We start from the raw sequence: 14,565 nt of genomic DNA, 5'->3' as shown, positions 1-14,565 counted from the left end.
CAGACAGAAAAAAACGGAGGCGCATCTAGGCGATTAACAATTAAGTTTGACACAAAAGATAGACGGGAAACACACGGAAAATCATTTTCGGGACTAGTAGGTATTCTACTACTAAGGAAAGTGCTACGAGCAGGGAAATGGGGTGTTGAAAGGTGAGCGTGGAAGAATTTGGGACCGGGGTTATCGCGGGGAAGATTCGGAAAGAATACATCCCTTCTTACTAGACCCCTATGGCCGTGAAAATGACGCGAGGGGTTGGGGGTTAGAGACACTTTCGGATGCAGCGTTAAAGACGTCTCCAAGACCCGACGATGGGCATGCTGAGTTTAAGGAGCGAAAGGGCGAGAAGGAGGGGGATGATGAGCGAAGATACGGGAAGATCTCCGAGACGGTTGAAAGACATTAGGAGCAAAGGGGAGGGAGACGAAGATGTTCCGTGAAAGGAGAAATTACGGGTTTCCGGGGGTTATGGAGGAGGAATTAAAATAGGGAGGAGGCTTCGGGGGGTGAAAATGAGTCCGACTGCCATCTGAGAGAGAACTAACGAAGAGGAGGTGACGACGGAAATGCGAAATGGTGACGGCTGAGGGATGAGAAGAAATACTTGGGAGATAAGATGAAGTAAATATTAGAAATAGAGGAAGAAACCGGGAGGAACTCCGAACGCCAGCTCAAAACGCCTTTAGAGGCTTGAGAGGGAAGGGAGAAAACGTCACTGAGTTTTTGAGCACGGAAAAAATGCAAGAAGAATGGAAATACGTCCATGCCGATACCTTTCTATGCACGAGAATCACACGTTTGAAATACGCTGGAATGGCGCCACGGCCTAATTGGAAGGGTACATAGATGTGTCTATAGAAAAATTTTGATTATTGTGCGGGTCATTAAAATGTTTTAATTAATTAAATAAAAAAAAGAGATTATTTATTCATATTAGGTATCGAGTATCTTGCGTCCACACGCGTGCATACCCAGACACGCCCACGCACAAGAATCGGAAACCGTAACAATACGACAGGCGTACGCTTCAAAAGAGAAAAATTCATGACTAATACCCACGAAGTTCTCGCTAAAAATGTACGAGCACGCTCACGCAATACTTAAAAAGACGGGAGGCGGCGTGAAGGATAACAACAGCAATTAAGGGCCCAAGGCAGCGGGACCCTTACGTCCACCGACGCGGAAATGAAGGCGCCTCATCCCCGGTTGATGTGTGCAATCGCGGAACGGTAATAGCAGAGGTAGCGGCGGTGAAAGGCATAAGGGAGAAGAGTGCCTCAAAGTATAAGAGTGTCCTCAAAAGCAAGAATGTCAGGGCAAGACGGAAAATTAAACAGTAAAAGGAGCGGAACAATGAGACACAGGGAAAGAAAAGCAGACGAAGAGCGTTTGTGATAACGAAAAGCTACGGGATTTATGGTTGGTGATACGTTCCGGGATCACGTCAAGCGGATAGGTAACGATACAGCATCCAAATGAATTCAAACTGCCAGACAGATAGTGTTGAAGTAAAGTAAGTGTGAAGTAGTTGAGTGACGCAGTGGGAGAATATATGGAATAAAAAACGCAATAAGGCATGATGGGGAGGCTATTACCCTTAAAGTAATGTTAATAGGGAAACTAACAACAATTCCCATCAGTTTGATAACAGTATGCATTTGAATTTGACTCAAGCTTTTATTTACCATCAGTTGGCGTCTAATGTGTAACAGAACGAGCAAAAAAAAACGAGAACCATGAGCTCTTGTCAATACTTGAGTAAAGATTAAGACTCACATGAAGGCTAGGATAAGCTGACAGTGACTAAACCTAATGAAATTAAATGTATAGTTCCATTCATCATTGAAGATGAGCCGGACTAATTTTTGGCACTTCAAACCGTTATGAATAACACTATACGCTGTGAGGAAAGACGGCTTCGTTGAAAGAGAATTAAGAGTTTAAATGAGATAAGCAAAAGGAATATTTTTGTGGACCAACCACGGAGACGAAATCAGACTAGTCTACTTCCTTCAAGAGAATGAGAAAGTGCATAGGCAACGTACGTAGGGCAATCGATTGAATTAATACGGCGCATTGAAGCAGCTACGTTTTCCAAGACGATCACAAGTGTAACCTCAGGGAGACGAAAGTGGAGGTTGGGGTGAAAGTTTAGAAAGGGAAAGGGGGGCGGGAAGAGACGCGCTTAGAGACGAGATGCAAATGTCTGAACAGTTTGCGGGCGTGGGGGAGGATGGGTAGAGAGGGGAAGGTAGTGGGAGGGGACCTTACACGGGAAGAGGGGCGGTGAGCATAACGCCAAAGGCTTCCGAGAGATGGCTCCACTGCAGACGAAAAAGGGTTGCGGAACGGGGGATGATCTCCTTGAGGAGGGAGAGAGAGTGGGGATTTATTCAATCCCGCGATCACGGGAGTTTGAATAACGAGATCCCCAAATGAAGGAAAAGAGAAATTTTACAAGAAAAATAATACAAGTATCTTCCATAAAATTAGAAAAGCATAAGTGGATTTAAAAATAGAAATGACTTTTTGAGAGCGCTAATTTTGTAAGAACTACATCCGATCAAGGTTTGTATCAAGTATAAAACCACATGGATAAATGACTTTTTTTATCAGTAGCCTGTACCTCTTAAAAGCACCAAAGGTACTGAGGATTCAGCAAACAGATGAGAGATATTTAGCAGCTGAAGTTCAAGCTCGAAGTTAGCATTTGAATAAAATGAGATATCCAATTTTCTCGATAAAATATGCAATTTAATTAAGAGGCTATTCCCAATTTGTTCTTGCACTCACTAAATACTCTAATAGCTGAACTATATTCTAAAATTCAGGGAGAAAAACTAGTAGCGTCAAATCTAATTAAAAAATAGAAATACCAATCCCAAAGTACCGGAATTTTTTAGACCTGTTCCCCGTGCTCCTGGATTGGAAACCCTAGGAGGGAGAGGGAAGATGAAGGGGGAAGAGTGGGAGGTATTAAGAAGGAACCAGATAAGCCAAGGAGTGGGTATATGAAGAGGGGGTTACTAAGGAGAGGAACAGCGCAGGAGATGAGAGGGGAGGGGTACGGTCTTTTGGGGTTTACATTCAAAGGGAATTTTAATAAGGGTTAGTCTGTGCGTGTGTTCGGTTGTATCGTGATGATGGCTTCGGGAATGGAAGGGGAGGTGGAGGGAGAGGGGGGCTGAAGGGTTGGTGCCAAGGGAGGCGTATCCTGGGACTCCCTAAGGCTGAGCAAACGATGCACATCGGAGAATCCCAAAATTCCTTGGCAACTGTGAGCACACACAAATATCACGGTCGTAAAACAGCTAGAGGCTTTATATCGATGGCCTAAAATCGCGCGGGAGCATTTTTTTTAAAGTCAGCCTGGATCGAGTGGGAATATTCTGAGGAGGATCAAACGACAACATATGTAACATTATGTAACTTACTTAGCTCTTAAAATCAAAGAATTCAATTCATACGAAAGAAAATTAAGATACAGTATCTCGATCATTTAGAAGAAAGATAAACGCTAAAAAAGAGGCTATTCAAAATCATAAACACTATACATTTGGTATAAATGCTAATTTAAATATCAGGAATGATATCTCTGTATTTTAATATTATTGAGTACTATTGATTCTGGGAATCTAAATTAATTTGAGCTGGTAATTCCAAAGTCATGAGCCAGGGTATATTTACATTAAAGCTTGACCAATATTCAGTTATGACATCCCTTTATCAATTATATTGGTCAAAAATATCGAAAATGAGCAAAAATTCCATTAGATTAAGAGCTTCATGCTGAAGTAGCGGAATTTTTAGAGCCATGACGGATACATAAGAATGACGCAACTATCAATACCAGATGATAACAATGGTAAATAAATTCTCAAATAACCAAAGAAAAGATGTGAAGATGATCATTTGGAGATAAAATCTAAGGCGCCGAGGAGTGAGGTGATACGAAGAGATTCCAGGATAGAATTAAGTATTGTTGCATTCCGTCTCTTTGGAAACAAAAGGGGTTCAATAGAGGTCGAGCGATGTACCTCCGTCTGCTAAGTCAAACTCTTCCAACCCGAACCGAAGGGCTAAGGTGATTTCTATCCGTCCTGCCGTGATGCAGAAACCGAATTTCTGATTCTTGTCTTGCCACTGCCGCTCCGAATGACATTCGTCTCCCATGATGACAGTTCACCTTCGACCTCCACAAATGGAGCCATTAATTACCCATTTGTCTTATTTGCCTTTAAGATCGCGCCTCCATTCGTCCTTTATTCATTTCGATTCATTACCTCAACGTGCGAAGCCAGATGACTTCAATTCACGCCCCGCGGAATCTCTCACCTGAATCCGACTCTGGGCGATGCGCTCGAAAAATCGAAACCGCGGAACAACTGAGTGGTGAAAATAAAACAAAGCAACCAGCGCGACCTCTCCATTCCCCCCGCAACTCGACCACCAAACAAATAACCTCCGGATCCGAACAAGCACATGATGATCGCGATTCACCACGATTGAGTGAGATTGAATGGAAAGCAGCCTAAAATTATTTCTATTCACCCGGGAGACTTGCTCTGTCTGTTGAAAGATAATGGCTTCACTGATTTCATTTCCATTCTATCTATTCTCATTGGTCATTGGCAACGAAGGGTGATGCAGAGATTCTATTACAGCTCGGGTGCATTATTTTTTAAAGGTAGACTTATGGCTCACTCGAAAGCGCTTCACTTTTTTACCCTTGCGGCCCAAAACAAAATAGTTTTTGCGAAGTTAAAATCAAATAAAATAATTTCTCTTTTACTTTTAGCGTTTCCATCGGCCATTAGCTCAGACCGTTGGGGTGTCATTTTTTTTAGTACAAAATTCAATTATTTCCTGAAATAAAGTTACAATGGTGGAAATGACATCATTTTTATTTAGACAGAAATCACTTTTTTGCATTACTTGATATCATCCGCCAATATCATAAGTTATTTTATTAGTTATTTCTACTCTACGTATTGGTCATTGGCTCCAAAATGTAACGCGACGAATTCAGGTATCTGAAAATTCGATCATTTCGTGAATGAAGCGAAAGGACAGAACGAAATTGAATGAAAAGATGCGATAACTCCGCGATGCGCTATTGTCTGTCCCGGCAACGAATCCAATTTTTTTATTTTAATTTTTAACCCTGGGCGGAGGAAGGACCCGAAAAAATCACCCTTTTGTGTGCGTGTGAGTGTGTCTTTTTCCTCCAATCCCGAAATCACCCACATCCTCCGCTCACGAGCCTATTGAGCGCACTTAAAAGGGCGGAATGAGTATTTTGGAAATGTTTTTTGATGAATGACTAACGGGTTTACCATTGGATATCGCGGGTTTTGTGGGGAGGAGGGAAGAGAGAGAGGGGGTTTACATAAAGACGTGGGGTGGGAGAAGAAGAAGAAGAGGGGAAGGGGATTGCGTGGGTGGACAACGGAAGGGTGGAAGGGGTGGAGAGAATATGCGGTCGCCTCTAACCGGATATCCGGTGGACAAGAGTCAAAACCGAAAGCTTCGCAGCTTCCGTTGTTGGTATAAAAAAACGACGACGAAAAAGCGAAATGCAGCTCGGCGATTGAAGTATCGGACCCAGTTCGTATCAAACGACCCCACCCGAATGCGTTTACGCCCCCGCACCCTATCAATGCGACCATCCCCCTCATAGGAACCCACCCCAGAGACCATCCCACCCGCTCCCGACCAAAACACACGGCCGCATATACATATACACATACACGTCGACATGGTTGCAACGCGATTTTCAAACAATGGAATCGTCAAATCGTTGCGGCCGCTCTCGTCCCAAAGAACCCCTCCCTCCTCACCACCCCTCGTTATGCCAGAATAGAGCGCACTGGAAATGGTGTTCAGCATGGGGAGAGAGTTCAGAGTGAGTGATTACGTGTTTGCTGGAACGGGGGAGTGGGTAGGTGTGAGGAAGGAAGGGTGAGACGCGAAATGATAAAAAAATAAAAGCAAAATTGAATGCATCCGTCCGCACCCGTGGATTTTTGATTTTCTGCAGCCACAAATTTGCAAAGACATTAATGCGAAATGAACGGGGACGGGTATTATATATACGGCATAGAGCGTTGACTGGGAATCACGAAATTGGGTTCCGGATGAAAATCAGGTCTCTTTTCCATGCATCCATTTATTTATACGCGTTCATATTTTTTCCGCAGCGACGATTATCGTTTGGTTTCTGTTTTTCTTTTTGGGATTTCATGATAAAAAAACTGTCATCCGCGATGAACCTCTGGATAATGGATGGACTCCAATACTTGGCTCATGAATCCATATGGAAGAAGAGCAGACGGGGACATGGGGTAATTCAAAAGGGCTGTATCATGAAACGAGAATCACCTCGTAAAAATCAATTTAATGGCAATTAAAATCATCGAAAAGTTTGAATTTTAATGTGTTAAAATCCAGTTTATAATAAAATTGCGTAAAAAAGGGTTTGAAAATAATTCTTACGAAGATCTTTTATACATTTAATGAATTATTTTTTGAGTATTTCATTCTTTTAAAATCATTTTGCAGCCATTATTGATTCGAGATAGAGCAGAGTAAGGTAAAAACTTAACGAAGGAGAAAGTTAGAATATCATACATATTTAGACAGAAACTCGGGAGAAGTGGTGAAGTAACAAGAAACACTCATGCTACCGATAAAAAACGGATAAATACATTTATCAAAATAAAATCAGTAAACCGAAGGTTTTGAGACAGTAAATGGAATACCGAATGAGTACACAAACAAGAATTGATAAAATTAATGTGAATGAGAGAAATGCGTGGGCTATGATTTTTCAAAAACTCGCGTCGGCAGCCTTTACGTTTCAGTATTTCGGCCCATCTTCCTTCTTATTCATCTCTTGAGCCGTTCGTTCTATCACGCTGGCATCCTTTTCCCAATGCCGTCGTGCCGTACCCGGCTGACCGCTATAACGATGAGCAGCTCCGAGCGATTGCGACGACGCTGCTCCTACCACCACCACCAACGAATCCCTCTCCCATTGCATTCTCCCGCGCAAACACATACATATCGCATTCACACACACACCCACCCGAAGCGCCGAGGCACTTGTCGCTGCGGTGTACATCGCCAAACGACAGGTTTATTGTTTACGCGGCCAGAGACCAGACGGCTAATTGACGCGATCGTCCGTTTTTATTCCGGCGATCCAACCCAGCGCCACCCGCCACCTCCCCCTTCGAAACAGTCATTTGACCGGCCGGGCCCCATTCAATCCCCACGGCTCGGAATAAGTCCCTTTTGTCCCTCCGAGGTTTTCGCGCGCATCGGGAGCTGTCGTCCGGTTTTCACGTACGGAGCAGTATGCTAAAGATCTGAGTGATGGGATCTCCCGCTCCTTTTTGACGCCGGAAAATGTGACTTTTTCGTTGATATTTCCACGCTTAGACGAAATTCCGATGCTAGGCAGGACTTCGTCCAAAGATGTGAGGATAATCGATGAAAATAAGTGAACGTAGAGCGACGCTAATTCCCCGTCATCTCTCAATGATAAACCGTTATATTTGTCTCAGGTTTCAGTGATTTCTTGCATTGAATGGCTGAAATAAATTATACTAGAGGAATGCGAGTTGTAAAGTTTCCATGGCAGCATTCAGCGAAAAATATTTCGCGAAGCAAACTCCACAGAGAACATCAAGTACTAATTCTATTCACGAAAACTCATCATGAACATGAAGACGGGTTTTAAGAATATTTCGACAGATGTAGGTGGAAAAATAATTAAAATACGAGATGGCCTTAGATATGTCCTAATCATGATAACAACAATCAAAAATGAAAAGACAATCATTAATCTCAGAGACTAATTAAATCAAAGAGTGTTGCCTTATCTTTTCGGCACATGTACTGAATTTAAAGAACGAATATGCGAGTGAGAGATGAAAAGACATACAAATGCCATAATGAAAGAGGTCATTGCAGTAAAACCACTCCTCAGAACCTTGAATTCATTTTTTTTAGCCCATAAGTCCCGCAGATAAGGCAAAGAGCATCCCGTATCTTGAACGAAGATCATTCCTCGCCTCGGCGAATGAGTTTATGAGACTTGCAAGTAGAAAGTCAAAAACAGACTCGCCGCGTGGAATCACTTATTACTTCTTTTCCATGAGCATAAATCAGGGAAAGTGACGCAAAAGAAACGCTCTGACACGGATGTACGCATCAGTGCGGGTTGGGAAATGTGACGATTCATGGTTTTAAAAAATCAAAACTCTGGAATCAGTCATTCATTTCAGAGATGTGTTTCGAAAGAGCGATTCAGCGGAATACACTGAAAAAATTATATGAATGGGATGGCGAAATAAGCCAACGGCTTTAGAATCTATATTCAAAGCGCGAGAGGTCGTCAGATGAGAGGACAGTGACGGGGTCGATAAAGAATATTTTTTTACGCGTGACACGAAAAATCACCGGATGCTAAGCAACTATCGTCGAGAAGAATAATTGGTCGACGTGGGTGAGGTCAAATCTCATTGTGACGACATCGATCTGATAAAAATAAGCAAACTGGAAGGGCTTTGACGACGGCCGATGATAATTATTTCCATCTCAGTTCCTATCTTTGGTTGACCTTTCATATATTATTAGCCACTAATTACGTAGCGTTCGATTTAGACAGCTAATCGAGGCGAAGTTTGTTCCCGTATCCTCATCGACACAGAAACCTCATAAAAAAGGCGGACTACAATGATTAAAAATATACGCGTTCGATATTCGTTCTAAATATGCATTGTGATACTCAATTTGCACGAGCTATGAGAACGAACGGTTTTGTTTTCAGTAAGCCCAAGAGAAGAAAAAACGACTGGATACAAGCGTAATGTGTACGGATCGCATTAAAATTTCCGCTGCCGCCGAGCAGGATTGTCCGAATTTTAACGGTCTTCCGCTCGCACGAGAAAAGGCAAGCTGTTCACTTTCATTCATACGAGCAGTAAACTTACGCGGCGGGCGCCATTGTTTCCCCGCGCGATATTCGGTATCAATTTTAAATTTTCGACCGCTCCGATATGTACTGCCATTCCACTCCGAAACCATGACGAGCGGCTGGTCTGTCTGAACAGACGGAAGCGGCTGGGTTAGAATGAAAGGGAGCAGTGAAGTCTTTAACTCTATACACGACCGCTAGCTCATGACAGATATTCCCAATATCCAAATAGGGACCTAGTAGGAAATATGGTGTGGATATTACAGTCGGGCAAAGCAGAAGTGTAGAATAAATATTAAACAGAAATGTTAAATATAAATAATTTAGAGACCAGAAAAAAATTAGACCCTTCCCCTATTTTATTAAAAAATAATGATTTTGTTCATTGCAACACCTTTTCAGTGATGATATATTTCATCGTGATTGCTGATGCAAAAAGTGTTTTGAGTGAAATATTTTAGAAACCGGCACGAAGCTAATAATCCATACATAACGTAGATCTACGATGAGTAGCGAGTATTTTTTGTTGAAATCTGAGCCGATATTTGACTGGATTATTTATACGATCCATTGCTAACTTAAAAGCTTGAAGGAAACAAAAGAATAATAAAATCATGATAAATTCGAAAAAAAACAAATATGTAAGGTACATAATTTAAAACATTATATTTATTCCAAATACCCTACATTGGAAAAGCTTCGGAAGGACCTTGATGGTGGGATCTATCGTTCCAACGGAGGGAGGTTTTCTCGTGGCAACGAAAACCAATTATTGCGGGCATGCGTATCAGCCAAAAATCGCTCAAACTATTACAGCTCTATGATGCATACGGACCAAAACCCTTCCGACTAAAACCCACCCATAAAGGGGTACACCCGGTGGGAATTGAGCGACAACCCACGCCGGACCCAACGCCACTGACCATTGAAGAGAGGGAGGGAAGGAACCCACCAACACACACACGCGCGCAGGCTGTTTCGGAAACATCATTTCGTGCGAATTAATTCCACTCGAGTAGAACCACACCCTGCATGAAATCACCGACACCAAACTGGGGCTCACATAGGGCTCTCCCCCCATCCATACTATTCGCATCCCTCCCCCCTGACCACCTAACGTCAAAATTCGCACTGAGAGAGAGAGAGGGGGGGAAGGTCACACAATGGCTTCGTACGACGAGGACTCTAGGAGAATGATAGAGGGAGATGCAACTGCATATGCAGTCCGATATAAATGGGGGGAGGCGGAAATATGGCATTTTGGGCAGGGGAGAGGGGGACACGACCGTGGGTCCATGCGACGGCGATCATCGGTCGAAATTGGCCCCCTACGGCAATGGTACAGGTTTCGAATCCCCCCCACGGCGTATTTCTTCCCACTCCATCGGGGGGAGGGGTTGAGGCGGGAGGTCGCCTACCACCCCGCCCCGCTGCTCCGTGGGCCGCCCGCGATGTGCATTCGGGACTTCCTTCCTTCCTTGCCTGGTCCATTCTCTCCCTGCCAGGCCTCGCCGTCATTACCACTGACCGACGAATATCGCCGCCCAATATGCATGCGTCGCTTGTGGACACGCTCTGTCCGCGATGCATTCTGGGGCCATCTTCCATTGTGCTCACCGCCCGAACGTTCCCCACATTTTGACAATGGGAGATCTCACCTTCAACTCTTAACCCCCTCCCACTCCTCAGGAGGAGGGCCAAAAAGAACGTCTTCGCAAAAGGGCACATCATCCTATTACTTGCGTGCATGGGGATGGTGCATAGGTCGATTTTTCTTCATTTCGTATTTGGGGCATAAAAAAACATTTTTCAGAGCATTTACTTCTCCCTGATCTTTCAGTGAAATAATTAAAATTTTAAATCTGAAAATTACGTGTCTTTAATAAGGTATATTCCGAGGATTCAAATGGTTTTGAGGAAAAAACTACTTTTATTATCTTTCATTACCAGGAATCATGACTATTTGAGGTAAAAAATACATTTTTTAGTTTTTTACCCTCGAAATTATTCAAATTTTTAAGGACAAAAAATTTTTAAACAGGCTTTGATTGAAGATAAAACTACATTTTTCCCAAGTGACAAAACAATCGTTGAATCCATCTGGGACACCAAAATCGGCAGTGGTTCTGCTTCACAAATGGCACCCCTGGTCGCGGGAGATAGGATTCCGCGTGGAGGATCCCGTTGAGGGGACGCCGCGAGGGTCCATATCTACGGCAAGTGGAAAGACCTTTCTCCCTCGGAAGACACGCACGGAGTCGTCCCGGGCGAACCGGTGGCCGTGATGGCTTTCGTTAGCTCCCTACTGCGGATTTCCACGCCGCCTGCGGAGACGGATGCGGAGCGAGAGGGAGACGAGTGTGTAACTAGCTTCGGGGAGCGGGCATTAGTATTTCGGGTGCATTGCGCAGTCAATTGCGGACGGCACGGCGACCCATTTACATATTTCGCGTCGTTGCAAGGGAGGGAGGGAGAGGGACGCGGGCGCTGCTGGAGTCACCGAATGGAAGAAGCACCGGTATCAATGCGGTGGAAACTTGAGCGCGCATATTCAGCGTGGCATCGTGCGACGGAGCAAGTGCACCAATATTCTCCACCATTAACCAGGAACAGAGAGAGAGAGAGGGGAACATCGATCATCAGTCAAAACCATCAATTCATAACTCAATCCTACCTTTACACACAAGTAAAACCTCTTAATATTAAAAATAAACTAACGTGAAATCTTTTCCTTTCGGCATAAGTTTACTTACATGAGATTGCTTTCAACTTATTAGGCCATCCTCAGGCACTAGACGACTTCTCACAACTTGCACTAAGTATATTACCACTATACATGGCTACAAATGTGATAATTCTTCCTGTGCTGTGCCTGATAAGTTGAAACTGGTCGCGAATAAAAGTATGAGAAATAAAAAGTCTCCTGCTTTCATCTCTTTGAAGTGCTAATTCCACCAAATTCCAACGTCCTCTGGCAAAATCAACTAAAATTCTAAATATCCTGGATTCGGAGAGACCTTCGCCGCAATAATTATATTTTTCATCAAGTATTGTATAAAGTCCCAGAGTACTGAATCCACGTGGAACAAGGAAAGAATATAAATTGAAAGCTGGGTACTAAGCCTTGAAACACTATAATCGTAAATAATGCGTTTAATGGTCTCCTTCGTCAGCTATATAGTTTGTAACAGGGCAGCATACTTTTTCTCTAAATGAAAATGTGGCCATAAATAAATTCTTATATTTAGGAATGACTCGGATACCTCGAGATATTTTCCCCCAAGGCCGTTCTTTTAAAACGATCACCATTCATAAAAATTAAGAAAAATTAATATCGGCAGGGCCACACGTGGCAACATTCTGGCACCTCTCCACGCTGGAGCACCTCCCGAAAGAAAACATATCTGTCGTCCATTGCTCGCCCACCCGGACAGACATCCGAAAAATTAATTCATATCTACCCAAGGAGCTAATTAAAGCATCAATTACAATAATTAACATTCGCAGGTGGGGGAAAGGCATTATAAAGAGAGGATAGTGGAAAAGCTATGGCTTTGGTCCGCCCGCGCGTGGCGACACGATCCCTTTGAAGAATATATCGAGGGAGGGAAGACTGTCCTTGTGTTTTTTTCGTGAAGAAGCTTGTACCAAAAAACCAGGATTCATAAATAGCGGGATAATACCGTTCCCTACTCGGAAAATTTAATGAAAAATATCATCTCCGACTAAATGTTGCGACGAGCACTTGAATTTTCACCTCGTATTAGTGCACATACAGTCAACATGTAAAACTCTATTGCGAAATTTCAGTATGGGGAAGTAAGTAGGTACTGGTACATCTTTGCCTCATTTAGATACCATTTCATGGTAAACTGTAAACATGACCATTATTAACCAATGTAATTTAGTTATTTTAAAATGGTGGGTAACTTTTCAACGTATATATTTAAATGTGATTCAACTAAGGCAATTAAACTGAAAAAACCTTGGGTGAAATCAACATTTTTCTACATACTGGGAACAAATTAGCTGAATTTTGTATCTGAATTCATTCACACAGATACAGTGAAACTTCCATAAGGGTCAGAGGACAAAGAACACAATAGAAGGTTCTATAGGTAGAAACTTACCAACGTATAACACCCATCTAGCATAATAAATATCATATTGTGGACCCACTTAAGTTTATTCCGCAAGGGACCTACGGCAAGGGGGGAAGAGTCGGGAAGAAATATTACGCCGACATTTCTGCGGACATCACCCGAACCAAACCCAGAACGGAGTCAACGTCGAGGACCGCAGCGTTCATAGGACCCATCCGCAAAACCATAATAGGGGCGATGGCTCGAAAGGGCCGAGAGAAAGGACCCCTACCCCTCCACCACAGCTGCGGGGAAGAAGAAAGTATATGCGCCGTGATGGAAGGTCCGGAGGGTGGAATGTCGCGAACTTAACCGACTGAGCGCCCTATTTATGCGCATCTATTGGCCGGAAGCAGTGGCCATGCGCCATACCCACCCACACACGAGTGCATCCGACGCAGGAGATCACCCATCCCCTCGCGGGACAAAAACCCGAACACCAAGACCCCCAACTCTCCGTTCCGTTTCTCGGCTCCTCGGCCATGCGGAGCGTGATTATTGGAAGAGGGCACAACGCGACAATGCGACCCGTGGCTTCCTCCTTGCCTCCGCTACATCTTTCCCTAGCGACAGGGAATTGCATTTCCGGAATCCCGAATCCCAATCAAAGTCGATCCCGAAGTACCGGTGTAGGACTGATTGTCAACCCGGGATTTTCGGAGAGTATTCATACAGTCATTAGGTATAGAAGACCCTGAAAATTTTAATATTTATTCACTGAAATGCTTCACAAGTCAATTTATTCGCAATTTCAACGGTATGATTGACTTATTAAAATATATTGGATGACAAAATAATATGGCAGAATGAGTGGGCAGATTCATAAATTCTGTTACGACGACAGCTTTCGAAGATATAATGCTTCTGATAATTGCGTAGAATACTTCGTAATCAAAAGATCTATTTAACTTCAAATATTATTTTTTGAGTTTATTTTTCTTTAGCGGAGGAGGTATTCCTGCACACAATGCTCTGCGAAAGCATTTACTAGTTACTGTGCGAGATGTATCGATATTTACATTCAGTAATTTGCGTATTCGCCATAAACATTTTCACCAAAAATAATGTGTCTTTCTCTTCCAAATTATCCAGTAATAGTTTCTATTTTTCCATTTATGTTATATCCGGCCTCATTTTTAGGATTCGGGGATGATGGAAATCGTAATCCCGTAATCTGCAATTGAATAATTCCTCCGGGAATGGTTACCCCCACTCATAGCCCACACCGACCCACCCAAACTCCACGGATCCGCTCATTCCCCTCCACCGCACTCCCAACGACTCCTCACACCACCACCAACCCTTCCCTGTCATTACGGCGAATTCGCACGACGACCGGCAGATGACGGCTACGAGACAACAATAACTGCAATGGAACGGGTATATATGGGAGAGGATGGATACGGTGCTGGTAGTGTGGACAGAGGTGACGGAGGGATG

At 43.4% G+C, this 14,565-nt stretch overlaps 1 protein-coding gene across 8 annotated transcripts in view; it reads right to left on the bottom strand.

Annotated features, from left to right (window-relative positions):
• LOC124155996 (homeobox protein cut) overlaps positions 1 to 14,565 on the bottom strand; it is a 503,467-nt gene that overhangs the window by 242,901 nt on the left and 246,001 nt on the right. The window lies entirely within an intron of this gene.

The sequence above is a fragment of the Ischnura elegans genome, chromosome 3 (assembly GCF_921293095.1).
Source record: "Ischnura elegans chromosome 3, ioIscEleg1.1, whole genome shotgun sequence".
NCBI classification, from domain to species: domain Eukaryota; kingdom Metazoa; phylum Arthropoda; class Insecta; order Odonata; family Coenagrionidae; genus Ischnura; species Ischnura elegans.
This window is presented reverse-complemented; position numbering and strand designations above follow the sequence as displayed.